This window comes from Condylostylus longicornis, unplaced genomic scaffold (assembly GCF_029603195.1).
Source record: "Condylostylus longicornis isolate FDR11 unplaced genomic scaffold, ASM2960319v2 ptg000011l, whole genome shotgun sequence".
Classification (NCBI taxonomy): Eukaryota; Metazoa; Arthropoda; class Insecta; order Diptera; family Dolichopodidae; genus Condylostylus; species Condylostylus longicornis.
The window spans coordinates 346475-369149 of NW_026577980.1; the positions used below are offsets into that span (position 1 = coordinate 346475).

The following is a 22675-nucleotide window of genomic DNA, read 5'->3' on the forward strand; positions in this document are numbered from 1 at the left end:
TCATCGTAACATCCACCATTTTCGTCATTTCACCACAGAACCAGCAAAAAAAATCAATTTACTCGTTTATTATATTTTTTATAAGTAGTATATTAAAACCGTTAATTAATTAATAAATTAAATAAATTTAATAAAAAAAAAAAAGCATCCTCCCCGGCGGGGAATCGAACCCCGGTCTCCCGCGTGACAGGCGGGGATACTGACCACTATACTACCGAGGACATATAAATTTTATTACATATTTTCAATATCAAATGAAATTCAACATTATCTTAGGTTAGACATTAGATTATCAGTAAAATAACGTAGAATAGAACAATCAAAGACTAAAAAAAAAATATTCACCATTTACCAAAGCTCAACAATCAAACATAAACCAAATGAAATGAAATCAAAATAATAGAATCAAAATTAAGTAAGTAAGAAGTAAGAAAATAAAAAAGAATTTTTATTTCAACAGTAGATATCTACATATATTTATTTAGTGTAACAGAAAGAGAAAGAGAGAAAAACAAACTCAGTGTGTACTCTATCTACCTACTTTATTTTTGAAGTGGTTTCTACTATACACAAAACTCAATACGAATGAATGAATAACTCAATAAATAATGAATTGCTTATGTATAGAAGAGAAAACATGAAAAATATGATTCATCAAAGAATGTGTTTGTAGAATGAAAAATGAATGTTAAATTGCAACTAAAACAAGTTGATGTTTACATTTACAATACATGTTAAAAGAAAATTTTATAAGATTTAATTTTAAAATTAAATAATTATAATTTAATAAGAAAATTAAAAAATTTGTAAAAGAATACAAAAAAAAAAAAATTATTACAAAATATTGTTGCGCCCCCGGGTGGGCTCGAACCACCAACCTTTCGGTTAACAGCCGAACGCGCTAGCCGATTGCGCCACGGAGGCATATTTAAATTTATTGCTTTAATCATATTTCAATATGGAGTACATTATTTTGTAATACTGGAAAGTAAATATTGGATTTAATGGTAAAGCAAATAAAAAAAAGGATATTTCTGAATTTGTTAAATTTTTTTTAATAATTTCACATTTTTCCATTTTTAAATCATAGGAAATATCCTTTTTTAAGGATTCTATTTCATTTGTTATTTTATTATCCTATTTGAAATAAATTGAGTTTATTGGTAAATTGAATCGATATACGCAAGGATTGTAATAAAAATAAAATATTTCAGTTTTAGAATAACCTTTTGCTAATACTAAATAAATATTTTGAGAGTGTGGGATTAAGTAAAACAAAGCATAAATTTTCTCACTTCATTTTTTAATTAAACAACACAATTTTAGTAATTAATTTTAAGTTTTTATAGATTTTATGTACTTAAATTAAAATATTTTTTCTCTCTTCTTTCAGGATAATAAAAACTAATTGAAAATAATAAGCGGTGAGTATATTTTTACTTATTTCTAATATAATAATTCTTATTCTAAGATAGTAATTCTTGTTATTTACTTGTTATTTAATTAAACAAAAAAAAGCAAATACTTTTTTCCCTTAGACAACCGAGCCTTTTAAAACCTTCTCACCCATAGTATCATTTGCTATTCCCGTTCCCACATACATTAGACCCATACCTAGGCGCCTGATACACAGCAGCCACCACAAGATTTCTATTAGAGTCACAAAGTCTTTCCTATCACAGTCACAAGCAAAACACCGCCTGGAATAATTTTGATGGACAAATACTTCAGGTAGTCGCGATAATTTAGATATTTTTTTTGATAAGTTAGCAAGGTTTATGAACACAATTGCATTGCAACATTGTTTATGAACTTAAATATATTGCAGTTTTCGCTATATATCGTGATATATTGCGATTATGAAAAGGCCTATAAATATAATGAATTAAAATATTTCAGATAGGTGGAATATTCAGGCATACTCATCCACGTATATAAGTATAAAAGCTATTATAAAATGAGGTCAAAGTACCTCACTTCTCAATCACGATTCCACATACTTTATTTAAAAGTCAATCAATAAAATAAAAAAAAATAAATATTTCTATTTATAAATCATTGCGAATATTTTATTAACGTTCTATTTAAAAATTTCATTAAATCTTTTACATTTTGTCTAAAAATTTCAAGAAAATTTCATTATTTCAGTCAATGCCAACATAAATAAATTATTTTTAAATAATTAAAAAATAAAATTGGTGCAGTGACACTAAAGATTTCACTTTAAATTTATTTACATTTTAAATAGATATAGGGGGGTTGCAATTTATTGCTTTTTAATAGATCAGATATTTTGGTTGTGGTCCATAAATTTAATTTTACCTTTTCGTTTTGCTACAAATAACATTTTAGGTCTTTAAAAATTTTGAAAATTTTAAAGGATCTGTTTGAGGGTATTTGTCCTTCAATATTTCAAGCTTCTATTGAATTGTGTGCTCTGGAGTGTATCAAAAAGAATCTCAGGAGGAGCAAGATCCCAATAGGGCCGATCTTGAGTACCTTTTGTTTTATGTAATGGGGTCCACATGGAATAATGGTGTCCTTAACATTCTGGCTAGGTATAACAATCTAAGTTCGATATGGGTGCCAGGACACTGCGACGTAGACGCAAATAAGTCCTTCCATTGGACCGGAGATATACTTTGGGGTGCGAAATGCAACACCGGCTCGCCCTGAATAGTTTGAAAGAACGGGACAACGTTGATAATTGGAACAATTTAACGAGCCTATCTCAATCAAAAAAAAATTTGTGTGTCTTTTAAAACTGAATGGGCGAGAATTGGCAACCCTTGGTCGCCCAGATTTAAGGCTATTAGTTGAAGTACTTGGGCATTGCCTCTCGATGACCCATCTAAAAAAAAATTTATATGACGAACGACGAGATCTGCCATCTTTGCCAAGAAAAGAACCAAACAATGGAGCAGTTATTGTGTGAATGCAAGCCGGTGGCTCACCTACGACTTTAATGTTTCTGAAGAGACTTTATGACCCCTATCGAAGCCTCGCAGCCGTAGATAACTGCTCTACTAATATTTATCAGAGCCCTAGTTATAGTACTAATGTAAATGGAGATGGGAGCCTCTATATTTTTTGCACAAAATTACCTCATTTGTGGGGTGAAAGACTGGTTCATATCCGGAACTCACAAATTCTGGACCCCCATGAAAGCTAAACCTCTTTCTAGTAATAAATTAATATTACATCACATAAGTTTTATCAGGTATAATGACCAGCTTGTACCCAAATAAGGGATGCTGTGGGTTTAATATCGCGGAATTCAGGTTTATATTGCAACTTGTTTGATCTAAAAGCTGCTTTGTTTTTATTGATAGTAGATTTTAAAAAGAAATTTTATCATCTGTTGGTGTTTTACTTAGTATTGAGCACAGCCAAAATATAAAAAATTCTTCCTTCTGTCAAAATAACCTTTTTTGTTATTATTCGGTTTTACTTTCTTAGTTTTACAGACAAAAAAAAAATAAACAACCTTACATAATACATAAGTATGCTTTTAAAATAAATTATCAAATTTTTTATACACAAAAAAAGAACCGCTATCTCTGGTAAAAAAAAAAGAAATTACGGCTATTACACAAAAATGAAATATACTTGTATATTGAGCCTAACGTATAGTTCTAACGACAATGTATATCCATAGCTATAGATATACAGCTATGTACATGTACAAAAAATAATAATCATTGACATTGACGCACGCACATGTCTATACGCAATTTAATATTCTGGTGAGTACTAAAAAAAATTTACCCAAAACACCAGAATATAATATAAAAATATACGTACGTGGTTGCCATAAATATTCATACAAAATTTATATTCAATAACGTTATATCCTTACGCATATACATATACATAAACACTCATTATGCATTATTTACATGTTGGTACGAAGAAACTTTTCAGACAAAAATTCAAACAACTCTAAAATTTTAAAATATTTTTGTAATTGGGAGGAAAGAGTTGATATACAACTACATATACGTACATTTTAACATTCTTAATTTATGTATACGTACGTACGTATACGTGTATTTATTAACTAAGAAGGAAGAAAGAAAAAAATGTGTACTGCGAAAAGCAATAAAAAAAATTAGAGAGAATAGTAAAAACAAAATGGCAAAAGATAAAACAAGGATAAAAACAAGGACACACAATGATGAACATATATTTTTTGTGTTTTTTATTTTCATTCTCTTTCTCTCTATCTACACAATTTCATAACGTTATTTTTAAAATATACACGCACCCGCACTTACACAAAAATACAATATTTAATTTATTCGTACATTCTTTCATATATGTAATAAAAATTTGTTAGTATGTATATGTATGTATAATTAAAGTAAACGTCTAGCGATGAGGAGCAACATTTGAGGAAAATTTAGGCTTTTAGGCTACAAAAATCAAAAGAAAATCAAAAGAAAATAAAATATAATTTTATTAATGTATGCTTGAAAGAGCAAGAATAATAATTTTTCCTTTTTTTCCTCTTCTTTTTTTTCTATCTTATTTTTATTATCATCATGCATACACGCACATAACAGAAATACGTATACATAGTAATAAAAATAAGTAATAGCCCAGTAAACCAATGAAGTCAGTTTAATTGAAAAGTATAATATTACTGCCCTGGATGGTCAGTAGAAGAGACCAACTGTCCATATAAGCAGAGAGTATCTTTCATTTTTCTTTTATGTTTTAACGGATTTACTACACCTAGAATGGGGCATGTAACCACTTGAAGGAGTCCTCTGCAGTATGAACATATAAGGTTGACCAACGTAGAATTCTACTTTAATTTAATCTTGTATCGTGCAATACACCAAAAGTTAATAAAGCAAACACCACCAAAATTTCAGAAATTTTTTTGTTTTTTTCTACCAAGGAAATTCGAGTAACTTCCATACATTCTGAAAAGCTGCTTTTAACTGATTGTAAAAACTCATTTTTATAGTCAAATTGTCAAAGTTTAGAGCATAACTAAAATCGCCTGAAATGTTTTTGATCGTTTTCTTTACAAAAATATATAGACTGTAGGATTCGCTCTACGTTTTTAGAAATTGAGATTTAGTTCATTTTAACTCGTAATACTTGCTAATTTTTGTTTACTGGGTAAGCAAGCAAACTTTAAATGAGAACTATTACGGAGGTGTGTTGAATTTTTCTTGAAATTCCTTTTTTTTTTTACTTTTTCTTTATTTTCTTTCCTTTTTCTGTGCTTTTTAATGTTTTGCAAGAAGACCTTATACTTTATATAAATAGGTTGAACCCTCTTCCTTATCCCCTGCTTTTCCCCCCCTTCAACCTATCCTAACTTTTGACATTTTATTTATTGAAGAAAATTTTCTGTTGATTTTCCTTTTATGCCGTCGTGGTGTTTTTTATTTTCCGTTTTACTTTCTTTTTCTTTTTATTATATAGAAAATTCTGACGTTTTTTGTTTTCTTTTTTAAATGAAACAAAAAATCGTTCTCACATAAAAATAACAAGAACGCAAAATATTTTTTTGTTTTTGTCTCTGTTACGTTGGTGCTCTTTGAAATGGAAATGTAACGAAAAATGAATTTTCTTTTTTTTTATTATTTTCGCCAACTCTATACAAGTATGTATAAATATCCTTAGAAAAAGACCCTTTTTTTTCTGATTTTGTTTTTTTTTTATTATTGTTATTTTATATTTTTAATAGTCTGTCTGGTCCTATCGATCCTTTATATGTATACATATTTATATTGCGTCTAGTGCTTTATATTATAAATTGAAGAGTAGTGGGAAGGAGGGAGGAGTAGGGGAAGGTGTAGTGATAGAGATGTCGTCGTCGTCGTCGTCGGCGTTTAATTAAATGTAAAGAAATTTTGTTTAGTAAAATAACAAGCAAAAAAAAAAAAAGAAAACCTGCAATAGAAAATTAATAAATAAAAAATGAAAACTGATAGAGCAGGAAAAATTATTTTTCTTTGCCTTTTTTTTTCGTCGGAGATAGGGGTGATGACGTGCGAATAGGGTGTGAGTAAAATAGAGGAGTAAAATATTTTTGTATGTATTTCTCGTGTTAAGGAAAACTTGTTTGTACATAGGTATAAAAGGATATTATTTAAAATAAGTAAAGGAGTATGTATAGATGTATGTATATGAAATTTATAGTTAGATATTTATGGTTGCGTATATTTTTATTTGTTTTTATATGAAAACAGTAAAATTTATATTTTAAGGTTGAATGTTTAAGAATTTTTTCTAGAAAAGGATATTTACGATATTAATTTGAATTTTCTATTTTCTTTTTTGCCCTTTTTTTGTTACTAATGTCAGTAAGTATGTAAATGTTTTATGTTGAAAATGTGGGATAAATGAGGATTTTTGTTTTTTTGCGGTTAATTAATAGATGATTTTTTTTTGTGTTTTTTTAAGGATAATATGCAAATATCATAAAATAGAAAAATTTTGGGTTTTAAAATAGTTAACACCAAAAATAGGGTTTTATTATTTTCCATATTATACACATCTACACACATCACTTACATAAATATTAAGTTTTTATTGTTCTACAATTTAATTTTAGGGTCAGAATTGTGAGGAATATTCAAGGATAAAAATATATGTATAAGTAGTTAATAAAATTAGTTAATAAAATGTGTAGCTTTTACTCTATATAAGTGGTTCGATTTTAAAATAAATAGAAAAATAAATTAAATTCATTATTAATTATTTCGCTTTTTTTTTATAAACACAATTTTTAAGAAATATTTTAATAACCTTGATTATTGCGGACCTTAGATTGTAGATTTTAAGGGAACCGAGTGGGACAGGAGTAACCCCCCAAGCCACCGCCGCCATCCTTGACTTATTGTAGCCTCCCAAAGCTCCCGCCTATAATATCCCCGTCCCAACCACAAAGCGGGAGATATCCCTAAGGGAGTTGGACAACAGTTCCCGAACACTTAGGGATCGATGTCGAAGACAATTGCGGCGCCGAACAGCCAGTGCTGGACAGTCGCAGAGAATGTGCACGGCGGTCTCATCGCCACCCCCACAAAATCTGCACAGGGGGCAACCTGACTTCCCCAGCCTATGAAGGGGTACTTCACTGGGCAGTGCCCCGCTGTAAGAAATTCGCTATAATGCGAATCCGGGTCCGGCTCATCCAAAGCAACTCTGCGGTGAATCCGCTGAAGCACGCCGAAAGAAACACTTTTGCATGACGGCACCTTTTCGTGTCCCGCCAGTGACGGCCGCATTCCGTCGCGAACAGGCAGGCAAGCCTGGTCACGACGGCGGAAGAAGGTAGACCGCACAAAGGCAGCGGCTGCACAAAGTCAGCCCCAGATCCCCTCCGCGCCATCCCATCGGCCATTTCGTTGCCCGCATGGCCACTAAGGCCCAGCACCCAAATGAGCGTGACTCTGTTCTCCGATTCCAATTACATAAGTGCAGTAAGGTAGCCCCAGACCAACTTGGATGTAACCTGAGCTGAACGAAGCGCCAGCAGTGCAGCTCTGCTGTCCGAGAACACATAGATGGTGCGGTTTCTATACCCCCTTTTTAAATTGACAGACAGATCTGTATTGGATGTATTTCGGCCTGGAACACCGTGCAATACGGGTCAAGGGTTGCATATACACCCCGCCGTGAAAGAACCCCGCCCTGCGGACACCCTTTTGCAGCGGAGATGAAGAGTACATCGTCAGCTATGGTGGACTCAATAATCCTATCCTGTAGCATCCGACTAACCCATCTGCTAGTCGTCGCATCAATTCCTCGTTTGTGCAACGACTCACAGATGACATGACATGGGGTGTTGTCAAAAGCTCCCTCTATATCAAGTAAGGAGCAAACTGCCACCTCCCGCATTTCCAGTGAGTCTTCAAGGACCCCCACCAGACTCTGCAGAGCGAGTACAGTAGACCTTCCCGACTGATAGGCGTACTGAGATTCATGCAAGTGATTGCTTCCCAGTGCATCGTCCCCTATAAATCTATTAATCACTTTTCCCATTGTTTTCAATAGAAAAGAAGTAAGACTGATTGGACGGATAGACCTTGGGTGGTTGCTTGGTCGCTTATCCGCCTTCGGAATATACGTCACTTTAGCCACCCTCCATGGCTGAGAAATGTAACCCCACGCATAGCTGGCACGAAAAATTTCCAACAGTGCTCTGGCGATATGTTGGAAACCCCTCTGCAAAAATGCAGGATATATCCTGTCATCACCTGGAGATTTGAAGGGCCTGAAAGAGAAAACAACCCATCTAATCCTGCCCATCATTAAGACCAGAAGGGATCGTTGCCAGTCATCCCTCCTGGTCCAAGATGCTCTCGGTTCAATGACCGCATTTGAGTGATTCCGAAGAATCTCCGAGTCAGGAAAGTGCGTTGACGCCATAACCCCCAACGTCTGCTTTCTGTTCTCGGTCATGGAGCCACCAGGACGTTCCATTAGGCCCAAACCGCTAGAATACTCTTTGGAAAGCACCCTATGAAGACGCGCACTGCTGGAGAGTTCATCAATGTCCTTGCAGAACGCCCTCTACGAAATTCTCTTCGCTTTCCTAATTTCTTTATTGTATTTCGTGAATGAGTGTTTATACTCTTGCCACGAACCCGACACCTTGGCCTTATTGAATAGCTTTTTGGTCTTTAGTCTAAGTCTTGAAAGCTCTTCATTCCACCACGGGCACTTCCTATTGCTCCACTTAGCGGCTTAGCGCGGCAGCTTCCATGGTAAGCACTAGTAATAGCCGCCGTCAGAGCATCGCTGGCCAGTTCGATATCCATTACCGTTCTGACAGAAGCAGGAATTGATCCAATCCCATCCATGAGGAGTGTTTCGAAATGACTCCAATCTGTGGATTGAGGTACCCGATACATTTCTTCTACCATGCCCCTGGAGACCACGATATCAAACCTAATCTGCCTATGATCGGACATGGATGTCTCATTTGAGACATGCCATCCACTAACCCTACTGCCGATAAACTTAGTGCAAAGAGTGATGTCAAGGACCTCTTCCCTAATTGCATTTTTGAATGTCGACTTATTGCCCTCTTTCATAACCATTAATTTATTGCTATATATAAATTCAAGTAGGCTCTCACTTCTTTTGTTTATATTACTACTTCCCCAGACAATGTGGTGGACATTGGCATCACTTCCTATTATAAGTTGGAAGTTCCTTCTGCCACAAAAGTCTACTTGATCTTTCAGTTGCTCGTCCGGGTGGGCACAGTCTCCCGGGAGGTAGGATGAGCATACAATGAACTTTGTCCAACCCCCGGAAGACTTCACCTTCACCAACGCAGCTACCTGATCCTTAGAACAGTAATCTGGAATGGGAAAATACGTTAGCTTTTTACTAAACAAAATGCAAGCCCTAGGCCTGCCCCCAATTGTATTATCATACAATAGCTCACCTGTTAGGCCCTTAACCTAATCCTTCACTATGTAAGGCTCTTGGATAAGGGCGATATCGAGGTGATCCTTCATAAATCTATGAGCTAGAACATCAGTAGATGCCCTAGCATGCTGTAGATTTATTTGGATGCACCTCACAGTCATATCATTTCCTCCGGCTCTTGTCTATGGGCTTAGGCCCTTTAGACAAAGGCTTTACATGAGCCATGCTTCCCATTGCCGCTTTTTTACGCATCTTGGTGGGCGCCTGCCCTGCCACAGCCTATTTTGCCGTCCTGGGTGCCACACTAGCCCCTTCAACAGCAAATACCGAAGCAGTACCGGGCTTCCCAAGGAGCTTGGGCCCTTTTAGTTGACCCGGGACGCTTGTATTTGGGGTGCTGGTCGATGGTCCTTCCGTTTACCTGTTTTCGGAGTGACTTCAGACTTTTCAATGAGTTTTGGCTCTTTTAATTGACCTGAAGTGCTCGTCGTTGTTGCGGTGGGCGCTGGTTTTTTATTTTCTCCTGCCCTGCCGCCAGCACCTTGAGAGGATTTTCTTCCTTTAACCCGAACGGTAACACGGAAGAAGTTCAGGAAAAGTCAGAACTCCGCTTTCCGTAGATCTTCCAATCCGGAATCATCCACGGAAAAGGTGATGGAGCAGCCCTCGTCCTTTTTCTTATCCATTCTCAGCACTCTCCAGGAACTCATCTTGAGGCTGGGATTTTGCTTCCCTATCCTTCTTTGAAATTTGTCCCTGGAGAGACTGACGGTTGTCTCGTCCTTTGGCACGTAGGTGACGCAGACATGCTGTTTGGGCATATCGTCGCCATCCAGTACCACGACGTTGCAACCGTCCCAAGGCTTTATCTTCCTGCAGACACTGGTTATCCACTCCCTGGTGTTTTGATTGTTGCATGTTACGGATATCCATCCATCCCTTTGCAACGCTGCAGTGAATTGTGGATGAGAATCCACAACTTTATCCATTTCATCCATGATGGCTACTTTGATTTTCCGCATCTGGACTTCGGATAGCCTTTCGTCTGGATGCAGTTTATGAGTGATGGCCACCATGACCTGTGCTACTGCATCCCGATAAGAATTCATTTTCGGGTTTTGTTGAGGAATGTTCCCAGAGACCTTTCCCTCAACCTTTCATCAGGGGCCCTGCATCAGGGGTGTTGCTTTCTGACCTTTCTCTCTTCTGGGGATGGTCGGCCACAACACCCGATCCGCAAGATCTCAGCTTTTCTAGCCTTTCCTTCTCATATCTGCGGGCTTCCTCTGGGGACATGACATCCCTGATATAAGCCGCGATACGCCGCTTGGATGCACCAGAGAAATATTGTTTTTTTCCACTGATGTCCAACCTTTTCATGTCCTCCTCAGTTTGTCGTTCAAACTTTGACATCCAAAAATTTAGACATTTCAAAGTCTAAAAACATAGAACAAAATTTTAATATTATATTTTAATATTGTAAATTTAAAATTAAATAAATAAAAAATAAATATTAAAAATAAAAATTTCTTCACTCAATTTATTTTTAAAATGATGTAAAAAAAAAACTTTTGATAAAAAATTTTATAACCTAATTTTGCAATCTATCCAAAAAACTAACAAAAAACAAAATAATTTAATATTTTCTCACTTGCAAGATACTGAAAAATAATCAAATGTGCAAACAAAATGTGCAAAACTGAATGAATTTGTGAAAATAAATTGCACGTGAAATGCACATTTAGTACAGCATACACATATAAATGAATAGAAACATATGAATTTCTTAATATTAAAACAACAAAATATGCATACATTCAGGTATGTATGTTAGTTGAAAAAGTTGAAATAGTGTTTGCAATTCTTAAAATTGTTGGATATTAATTTTATTTTCAAACAAAGATGGTAAAATGTAATAATAGAATGTATGTGATCTGTACACAGTGTAAACGCATTGTAGTAATTCTATTGCAGTATAATTGGAATAATCAATAATTTGACAGGATTATTGGTATGTTGACAATTTGAAAAACAGTGCGTTAAGATTTCTCAAATTGAATTCATAATAACTGAGTTTTATTCGACCAAATAGCATATAGTTTAGCCGAACAATTAAAAATTATTAAATTTAAATGTAAGCTTCTCATTTTTACAATATTTTGGATTGAATTTGGAAGAATCAGAAAATTTTTTTTAGAATTCCATTCATTTTTCTAATTTTTGAAATTGAGTACGTGGTGTATTCTCTGTTCTCCAAATTTTATTTAACATTTTAAAAAATATTTTAATGTTATTGGAATATTATAATTGCAATGAAACTGCATCATTCCCATTGCAATATTCACTTCGCAAAAAAATTGCAAATTGTTTTATTACATTTTTTATTTTTACTTTTAATTGTTTTCTATTTTTATCTTAAGGCTTCATTACGATAAGATATTGATCGTAATTTAAAAAAAAAAAAAAAACCATTTTTTTTTTTACAAAACTTTTTCTGTTCTGTTCTAGTTCGCGCCTACAGTATAACAGAAATGTTAGAATTGCAACAATGTGTACAAAATAATGCAACATTGTAAAAGTTTAATGTGTTAGGAGGGTGTTTTTTTTTTGTATCTCCAAATGAAATGAATCACTTCACGAACAAAAATAATAAAATGAAAAGAAAATGAAGTTTTTTATTTTTTATTTTTTGGCGTTGAAAGATTAATTGTTTCACATTTTGCATGTGAATTTTAAGTAAATCGCAATTATTGTAGTAGAATAATGTTGTTTTTTGTTTTATACATTGTTGAAGAGAAAAATTAGAATTTCTTCGTTCTCATTTTTTAAAATATTAAAGCAAATATTTTGAAATGATGAAAGAGTTTCAGTAAAATAAATTGTGTAAAACGAAAAATTTTCATTTTTTTAAGTTCATTTAATGATGAAAACATCAACATACTGTCTATATAAAAAAAATCTGATGTGGCAAGCACATAATCATTCGCATTTTAAAATTAAAAAATTTTTTTTTTCAACATTTATTTAAAATTTTATGAATATAAAGTAATCTTCAGTTAATATACCGTGATCTTATTTCTCTGATAAAGGTTTCCCAGTTCATTTTGTCAACGACCAGAACTCATGTAGCAAAGATCCATTTCCAGAGGTCTAACATGATCCAAAACTTGATCAAGTCACGTCGCATCCTCAAAATTAACTTTGACGTACTCCCATCCTCAGATAAACTTAGATAAATTTTCATGATAATCGTTTAAGCCGAACATGAGATACAGTTCTGCACAGGCACACTAACAGACAGGCAGACCCCTCCCTAAAAATAGCATACTTACGCTTTGCCAGCATTTCGGATGATAATTTGACATGCGAAATTTGTTGCCATCACATAGCCTCCCTTATTCTACGCAATGCGGTGGCTAAATATATGTATAAGGAAAATGTGGGATGTTTAAAATTCTTTTATATTAATTTATTTTTTTAATTTCTTTTAATGTTAAATCGACCAGTTAACTTTAATGAATTGGAAAGTAATAATATTTGAGTTTGTTAGAAAATATAAAAATTCTACTGTAGATTTTAATTTTATTTGTTTTTGTTTAATGAATGGAGTACAAAAAAAAAATTGATTACTTTTGATATTCAAATTTCGTATTTTTGTATACCTTAATTAAAAAGATATAAAATCGTTGGAAATCATTATAAAATATCAAAAATTTAAAAAAATAAATTTTTGAAAAATTTTTAATAAAAAATTCATGTTAAATGGAAACTTTTTGTATGAGCACTTCAATTGTCATTTTACTATCAACTTTAGTACTAGCAGTTAATACAGTCAATTTTTTCAATCAGTCTTTTTAAAAGTTTAATATTTAAATTCAAGATGCTAAAATAATTAAACTATAAATTGTTTTGGAAAGATTAGGGCTTGAACTGGAGGTCGATCTACCAGAAGAAATTTTTTGGAATTTAATATTTGAGCTCTGGTTGCTACCGAAATTAAATGGCGAACTTTTTAGTTAATTCGAACGCTGCAAAACGAAACTTTTCTGAGAGGTATTCGAAATTTGACATCTGATATTTTCAGATTTGACAGGTGGCAGTTGACATTTGGCAGATGACAGGTGATATTTGACAGGTGACAGTTGACAGATGACATTTGAAAGGTGACAGTTGACATTCGACGGGTGATAGTTGACAGTTGGCATTTGACATTTTGATAAAATTTCCACTTACGGAGTCAATTTTACATTTTTGCGCATATAAAGAAAAATATTCAACTAATTTCCTTAAAATTTAATATGTATATTCGGGGTGCTAAAACAAGGAACCTAATGTTTTTTTTCGAAAGATCAGGGCTCGGAAACCGAGGTAAGGTCGGGTTTTACATATTGTATCATATCTACGGAGCTATATAATAAATGAAATTTCTTGGAATTTAAATAAGAGCCTAACCTGGAGTCCTTAAAATTTTAAAGCAGTATTTAAAAAGCATTTTTATTACTTCAGTTACATTTTCAGTAACTATATAATATACATTACGATCGGTTGTGTACTGTGCCACATTAGTTTTTTTTATTGCTTACTTCCTTTTAAAGCAACTACTTTATTATCTCTGTTTAAAGAGATCTAAATTAAAAAAATATCATAAGTGAACTGATTTGAGCTGTAATTGCGATTATTATTACAGGAACAACATCAACAAAAAAAAAACGAAAAACCGAAATGATCAAAATTATCAAACGTACACATATGTGTATAAATATGTATAACAATTTATTCAAGGTTAATCAAGGTCTTACATTATAAACTAAATAAACATAAAAAAAAATCAACAAAAAACTAAACCATGAATAAAAAGCCAATATCAACTACTCCTCTGTTTCTATGTTCAATGAATTGTGCCTCTTATTTTTTTTTATTTCACTTTGTTAGTTTTATTCATTGTTTTGTTGTTTTTTTTTTTGTGTTTGGAAAAAAAATTTCCAAAAAAAAAAAAGTTAGATATTGTTAACTTACATACGTACACAACACATGCCTTCTATGTATTTGTGTAAATTATATAAGTACATATAAGAGTAGTATACACTATAAGTTAAAAAAAAATTTAGTTCAATTAAAATTCATTTAATTAATAAAAAAGATTTGTGCAGAAAAGTCATAGAAACAGTGCAGCAGCATATTTTTGAACTCCTAATTGTAAATGTATGTATATCGCTATGTAGTCGTTCATTTAGAGAAAATTTTAAGGAAATAAAATGTCTTTTATCCGCAAAACATGATAGTTGTTAATAATTTGCAAACAAATTTTAACTAAACAGACAAACACAATAAAACGAATTATAATTGAAATTGAATCGAATTTTAGAACATTTTCATACTTATTTTTCTTTTCCGTGTAGTACTAAAAACAGTGTTATCAATAAGGAATATAATTTCGGAGCGCATTTATAATTTTTTTTATTAATTTCGAGTCAATGATGTCTTTTTTTAAAAAAGCCATGGTTTACAATATTGCATACCTTTAGGGGCAACTATTTCTCAAACTGAAACAAGAAGAAAATACAATTATTTGAAACCAATATTTAGTATAACTTCAACATTTTCCACGAAATATTTTCAATATCATATTAAATTTTTAATATTGCTGCAACGTTACGAATAATGGATTGTACTCTAAAAATTGCCTCTAAAAACGCGCAACAGAATTTTATTCATTCGAGGGTGCTCGAGTTCATCAGGAGAGTGAGTCTCGAGCAGGTGTTGTAAGGTATGTCCCGCAACCAGGAGAGATTGGGGCAGAGCACAATTTGTTATTATACGCTCTTACTGTTCACTGTTAGCCCGGCTGCAAAAATCTACAAATCTATTATCAACATATTTTACACTTATACGTATATACTTACTTATACGATATAGAAATAATTCACAAACTAAATTCTGACAATGTAGTATTTTTTCTCCGATTCATTTAAATTTCGTAATAAATTATGTATTATAAAGTATAAAACTAATAACATTAAAACTGCATACAGTTGTCAATATTAGATAATACATACATACATACGTATGAATTATTACCATTGCTAATGTCGCATATATACAATGAGCAAAAATAATACAAGAGAAAAATATTATAATGACAATAAAAATACCAATATAAAATTATTTAAAGAAAAAAAAGGAAAGCTCTACAAAAAAAATTTACATTCATACATACATACATACATACATACATATGAGCATTTTATAACAATATAATAGCAGCGAAAAAAATAAAAACAAAAAGTAAAAACAATAAAATAAAAAAAAAATCAAAACAAAATACACAACACAACAAACAATAATCATCATCATTCGTTTTTATAAGTTGAATGACATAAAACATTGACTGACCTTCAACTCAAAAGTCTGAACCTTAGAAAATAATAATGAAAAAAAAAAGATTCTATTTCTTTTGTTGTTGTTATTATTTTCAGCTTTTATTTTCACTTATTTTTCTTTTTCTCTTCTTTTATTATTTATTTACATACAATACAATACCTACAACAACGGCAACAATGACAATAATCACATATACTCGTACTCGTACCTAATATACGAATTTGCACGAATGATAATTTTTTTTTTTATTTTCATTATAGCATTATTATTGTATTATATTATAAAAATGAAATATGCCGAATGAAAGCCCGACCGAAAAATCATGATTTATACACCAAAAAATACCACCATATACGATACAAATAGCAAGTTCTATATATGTTTCTATATGCACCTACAAGGCTACATAATACAACCATATGTGTATGAGTGTTTACTATATAGGCAAATACTTCTAGAGAGTAGAGATACTGTATAGTTTTTTTTCGTATTGGTAAAATTTAATAATAAGTAGTAGATATTTATGCAAACATGAATAAATAATATACTGTATATATGTAATAATATACTGTATATATATATATATATTTATATGTTAAATATTAAATTAAGATAAGAGAAAAAATAACAATAAATTGCTATCGATTGTTATTCTACTTATAGGGTCTTTACAATACCACTTTAATTTAATACTCACTTACACATCTTTGGAGAATTGGGAGAAAATATAATATAATCGCTTTACCACATATACTTATAGAAAAAAATTAAATTTTTTTCCTAATTACTCGTGAATTTTTTTTATTTTCCTTGTATTTCACGAGATATTCGTTCACGAGCCCACCATAAACTTTGTATTTTAATGAAAATGAAAAAAGAAACCAAAAGAATCGTGCAAATTTTTTTTATTTAGAACTTATTAGCATAATATGAAATAAACCAAATCTCTATAGCGACGTTTATTATAAAAAAAAAGTTCTCTACATGAAAATCATTATTTGCCTTGGTGTGTAATAAGTTATTGCTAAAGAAAGTTCAGTGTTGACAACAATTGAAAACTCTCACATTTAAGCCCATATTCTTGGTAATTTTTTTACAAAAGCATGTAATAAATAATTCGTAAGTAGTGTAATAGCATAACAGTCAAATTACATACTCTCTTTGTTAATAGGAGTATTTTATTATTAACAAGGAGTATAACAAATATTGTGAAGAACATAAAATGGTATTATACAGTAAAAAAAATATAAATACATGCCAGCTTCACGAAATATACTTAATATGAGAAAAACATTATGGCATAGAATAACAAATATAAATAATTTTTAACTCAAAAAAAACTGAAAACTAAAGTATACAAATGTAATTAAAGCGGAAACACACAACACAATTTTAACAATCGTATGTAAAAGTAAGCTAAAAACTTTCTTGCAAGTATAGTTAATTATTAATACTTGCGCAAAAAGTGATATACTTATTGTCATGCAAGTGATATGTATCAATATATTTCTATAGGCATAAATCGTACAATATAATTGTATACAATAGGCTTATTAATTTGTGATTATATTTTTCTCTAACACATAATCAAAAAAATTCTTGAATCTTTGTAATACAATTGTTATGTGATCTATCTCTCTCTCTCTCTTGTTGTTTATTTTGTGAGAGCATTTATAATATTTTACAGTGTAGTTGTTTTAATTCAATTCATTTCTATTTTTCTTTTATTTAGTTTTCCATTTTCTGGGGCAATCGTTTTTCATTTTTATACATAATAGTTTTCTTCATATACATTATATTTTCATATTATGTTACTGTTCTTCTTCATATTTATAATGTTAGTTTGTTTATTTTTTATATACACTTATGTATACAAGTATAATTATTTATAAATATTGAATGTTAAAAAAATGTGGTACTTTTCCTTTTCTACTATTTATAATTTTAGCGAAGATGCGCTCTAAAAATATTTTATTTTCTTATTATTTTATGATGGCAACACAACTAATCCGAGACGGCACATACTGACATATAAAAATACATACAAATAACATTTTATTTCTGGTTTATATTTGTACACAATATTAATATTATCAAATTTATTTAGTTTCCTTTAGATGGGTATCTTGTAAGGAAACTTTTTTAAATATTTAATTGCATACTTTAAGGGACAATTTGTATGAGAATACATAATGATGTGCATGTATATGCAAAATCTCTTCAAAACTGCTTGAGATGGATAAGAATCGGGTTCGTGTTATTACTGGTATCTTCACTCTCCGTCGTTCGGTAAAATATCAGTTACACAAACTGAGCAAATCCAACTTGCTTTTGTGCGATTTGTGTGACTATCTTGTTCTGGTCGTCAAGAGGTACAGATAGCTTTTGGGTGGGGCTTTCACAGTGTTGGGGAGTTCACGTCCAACCGCCTGAAAAATATCGGTTGAGAAATATGAGCTAGTATAAGTTAGATATGGATTACAATAGGACATAGCTGGATGCGGTAGTCGGAGCAGACTAGCTTCTTTGTCTATATCTCTCTTCAGGAACCTAAAATCTACATCCATATTGAAGCCTTCAATTTACAGGCTTCTGGTTACTTTAAATATAATGCTTTTACTTTAATAAAGTAATATAAATTTCAATAATATAAATTTCAATTCCAAATAAATCAAGAAATTTTTTGAAATATCGAATATTCCTACAAATAATTGTTATTAATTCATAACTTGTTAAGAACTAACCAAGATTTTTAGTTGTTAGCCAATCTTTTAATTCATAAAACACACAATTCATTAGAAAATTGTTGTTAATACATTAATAAAATAAAATTCATTCTAATATTTTTTGTATTCGCCTAATAAACATTGTATAGTAACAAAATACTTCAAAAATGAACAAAGTAACAAAAATTTAAGAAAGCAGGTGCTTTTTTTTTCAAAAACAAATAGTAATAATAATTATAACACTTAGTAATTAGCAATTTTAAATTAAAATATTATGAAAGTAAACATTATAGAAAGTTCATGATCCAGATCTGGACGTATACATATAGTATATTTACTCAGGTGAATGTTGTCATTTTATAATTGTTGAATTTAACAATCAGTTTATAACTACTTATCTATACATAATATATCAGACAACTTAATTCTCTATAATGCTTTCAAATAAGTAGGTACTTTTAGTTTAGAATATAAATTATTAATATCTCATTGAAACAATTATGATGAAGTAATTTGATTTGTAGTTTAATATTTAAAATTATTTATTTTAGTAGTTTAAGGAGTAGTATTAGCAGTAAAAAAGGGAACTCCTTAATACGTTACTTATTTGACCTTTATTACCTACCACATTAAAAGGTTAGGAATAAAGCTCAAAGTTACACCAACAAATCACTGCGTCAAACCACAACTCTGTTATCAACAAAGATGGTAACCTCACGATTATCGATCATATCACGACCTGCTGCTAATTCCATAGCCCCGGCTATCGCGAACACCACAGTCTGAAATTTGCACTGTACCCTGAGTAGCTCAATTGAGTTTTGGTTTACATATTAATTTCTGTAAAAGCAATTTTTATTGCAAAAAATTATATTATTAAAATTGAATTAAAAAAATAAATTAATTGTGTGCTAGAATCAGAATGATAGCGATTTGAAAGCTTAAAAAATTTCATGGCTCAATTTAAAAATTAAGCTTTTTTACATATTTTTACAAAAAATAATGCAAAATATATACAAAATATCGAAAAATCTCATTCTCTCTTCCATAGTTTTATACATTTATAAATATAAGAACATAATATTTAGCTGCCGATATATAGAGAACAAAATCTATACTAATAGACGTGAAAAATAATTCATTTGGTATACTACGAGACTTGATTACATTTTTCTCTTCAAGTACTTACACATACTACTAACTTACTTATTAAAAATCAGAGAGATAATCAATTTCAATGGACGCGTACGTTTGTATAGGCAAAAATTTTTATTTTAAAATTCTCTAATGTGTGCTCTCTTCAAATATATTGGATTTTATAATATACAGATAAGAATGTTATATTTCTACATTATACATTTCTACATTTCCTATACATGTGTACATATATATATGTATAAGAAATGCATATTTATTTTTATTTTCAGAAATATTTTTATATAGAGTCTAGAGAGTCTATATAGGCATTAGATTTTGGGAAATGCTTGAATGAAATTTCATTCAAAAAAGTTCAAAAAACAATTATTATTTACATTCTATATATAAGTATATGGAATTTTCTCCTACATGCGCAATATTAAATAAAATAAGAAAAATTGCAAAAAAAAAAATCGGCCGGAAAACAGGGAGTCTCCCTAACCCCTCTCCCAATATATAAAAATTCTCATTCCATTTTAATTTACAAGAAAACGTCAAAGGATTGGGATTGGGAAAATTTTTTTTTTATTTATAGGTGTGCCTATAGCCTATGAAGGCTACACGTATGAAAATTGATGAAATCAGTAAAAATGGTCTGATACAAAGGACTTGTTTTTGGGTTTTTCGATTGTAGGAAGAGGGTAAACTTTTTGGGCGACAACACTGAATTGAGAAATAGCAAAAGAATGAAAAAAAAACTGTTAGAAATGGGAATAATGTTTTTTTTTGTTTTCGTATATAAAATTGTGGAACTTTATTTTATTAGGTCATCAATGAGTAAGTATCTATTAAAATAACGATTTTTATGTTACTATTACTACATATTATATGAGCGTGTTTGGAATATATATGGAGGATATGATAAATAAGAAAAAAAACAAAAAAAAAAATATTTTGTTAGGTTGTTTATTGTGCTTATTTATAATTTGTCAAGGATGTCTGACGAACATAATTATAAAATCAACATCAGGAATTTAAAAAAGATAATAAAAAATACATATATATATGTATATGTGTATGTATATGTATTTTGTACATTAATAATCTTGGAATCCTTTTTTTTGTGTTCTAGAAAATATGGAAACGGAAAAGCTCTTATATATTAATAAATTGGGTTATTGTATTTGAATTTCATTTTCAATTTAAAAGTACAGTGTTGCTATGAAATTTTTTTTATTAATTTGTTTTTATTATACGAGTTACTTTTGTCTTTTTGAGCTATATTTTTTTAAATTTGAGAAATGTTTGAGTAAATTTTTAATTTCAGTTATATTTGACTTTTGAAGACACGCAATAATATTTTCTAGGAGCGCTCAACAGCATAAAATATGACTGAAAATTTACAAAAAAAATTTTGTGATAGCATATCGAAATTCCAAAAACTACGTAAAAAAATCTAAAGGAAAATTTCGTGGTACATTTGGATTTGGTACAAAAATTCCAAAATTGATAATTGAGCAAACTTGAGCTCAAATATTTTTTCTTTTTAAATTTTCCAAAAAGAAATTACTGTTTATAATTCTTATGACCATTCTTATATTTCTTTATCTTTGTATTTAACTAGCAGTGCTGTGTTGTGCTAATTGAGTAAATTCTTTAAATTAAATGGTTTTAAGCCGATCTTGTGAGTAATCAAGCTAATTCTATTAAATTAAAAATATTATGTGAAAAACTGGGGATCATTAATAAATTAATAAAAAAAAATCTCAAAAAAGTCACTCAAAAATTAATGTAGCTCAAAAATGCTCAAAATTGACTGAATGTTGCTGAAAATGAGTGTTGCTCAAAGAAACTCAAAAAATTTACTCGAAAAATACCATTGAAAATTGTTACTAAAAAATTTCCACTCATGCAGATATCATCACCCCAAAGACCATTAAAAAATCGTTCAAAAAAATCAAAAACAATTAGTTAATCAATTGTTTTTTAATAAAGTCATCTTCAAATAATCACTCACAAAATTCAATCAGAAGAAATACTCAAGAATGAGTTCTTATGAGTATTTTTTATTACTCTTGAGCATTTATTCTTAATTTTTAATGAGTATTTATTTTTAATAATAAATTCTAATTAAATTCTCCTGCGTTTAAAGTTGTAAATAGGGGTAGAGGAAGAATATAACACAATTGGTTGTATCAATGAAATAAAATTTAATGACGTACTCCTAATTTAACCATAAGAAATTCATATAAATTTTGTAGAAGAAAGGAGAAAGGAAGAAAAGAAACTTTCCAATCCAAATTGCAATCGAATTTATTTTTAAGTTCATTTCCAAAAATATTTGTGTATAATAGTTATTAAATTATGAGTACAATATAGCTATTACAAATTTGTTATAATTTTAATTTATGACGTTTTTGCTTCATTCATTCATGCAGTAATCAAAACAACTATAATTTAAATTAAATTTTGTTAAATAATGAATTTTGAATCTTCTACATACACACATATGTCAAACAAAAAATAGTTTTCCAATAATTTTCTTTATAACATCATGCAAAAATAGTAATTCATTTAAATAAATCCAATAAAATTGTTATACATCAACATAAAATGTATATATAAATATGTATAACAATATAAATAACTATAATAAAAAAATCCTTGACTGAGAATTGCATATTTTGTCATCTTTAAATGTCATTACAAAATATGAAATATATTTTGTTTTTGTTTCTTGTTTCTATGTATTTGTACATCAATATAACAAAAAAACATACATTGACAAGAATTTATGTTTGTGTGTATGTAAAAGTGCAACTTTTTAATATAAACTTCTCTCTTAAAAGTTTTTGTTTTTGTTATTTAAAATTAAAGTTATTGGAGAGATTTTTATTCACATTGTTATTATTGCAATTTTTAAAAAGTAGATTAAACCTAAAATTCCTTCCTTCTTTTGCATTTATTTTAAAGCTTTTTTGTGTATTTTGTATACATATACATATTTGTAGGTGTATGCGTTG

General features: G+C 30.3%; 1 long non-coding RNA gene and 2 other non-coding genes across 3 annotated transcripts in view; 1 reads left to right on the forward strand and 2 right to left on the reverse strand.

The window, feature by feature from the left end:
• LOC129619215 (uncharacterized) overlaps positions 1–22675 on the forward strand; it is an 81467-nt gene that overhangs the window by 41581 nt on the left and 17211 nt on the right. The window contains exon 2 of the long non-coding RNA XR_008697850.1: positions 1394–1424. This is a non-coding gene — a long non-coding RNA (uncharacterized LOC129619215). The remainder of the gene's footprint in view (positions 1–1393; positions 1425–22675) is intronic.
• Trnad-guc (transfer RNA aspartic acid (anticodon GUC)) lies at positions 150–221 on the reverse strand. The gene has a single exon. It is a non-coding gene; the product is annotated as a tRNA-Asp (tRNA).
• On the reverse strand, positions 851–924 carry Trnan-guu (transfer RNA asparagine (anticodon GUU)). Its single transcript has one exon. It is a non-coding gene; the product is annotated as a tRNA-Asn (tRNA).